Source organism: Arachis duranensis, chromosome 6 (assembly GCF_000817695.3).
Source record: "Arachis duranensis cultivar V14167 chromosome 6, aradu.V14167.gnm2.J7QH, whole genome shotgun sequence".
Taxonomy (NCBI): Eukaryota; Viridiplantae; Streptophyta; class Magnoliopsida; order Fabales; family Fabaceae; genus Arachis; species Arachis duranensis.
The window spans coordinates 32679454-32680009 of record NC_029777.3 but is presented as its reverse complement, the minus strand read 5'-3'; positions in this window follow the sequence as shown (position 1 = coordinate 32680009).

Below are 556 nucleotides of genomic sequence, written 5' to 3'. Positions count from 1 at the left end.
TGAGTGGTGAAGGGGGTGATTGGGAAGAGGAATTGAGGTGATTGGTGAAGAGTGTTGGGAAGTGTGACATGGGGAATAGTCATCACAAAAATAGGATTAGGAGGTAAGGTAGGAATATAGTAGGTGGAGATCCTGTGGGGTCCACAGATCCTGAGGTGTCAAGGAATTCCATCCCTGCACCAAATAGGCATGTAAAATGCCTTTGCACACCATTCTGGCGTTTAAACGCCGTGTGGTGCACATTCTGGGTGTTCAACGCCCATGTAAAGCATGTTTCTGGCGTTGAACGCCAATTTCATGCTTGTTACTGGCGTTCAGCGCCAGCTTTTCTTCTCTAGGCACATTCCTGGCGTTCAGCGTGATGAGCGGATAATTTGTATGCTTTTTGGCATTGTTTTTAGTGTGTTTTTAGTATGATCTAGTTAGTTTTTAGTATATTTTTATTAGTTTTTAGTTAAAATTCACTTTTCTGGACTTTACTATGAGTTTGTGTGTTTTTCTGTGATTTCAGGTATTTTCTGGCTGAAATTGAGGGACCTGAGCAAAAATCTGATTC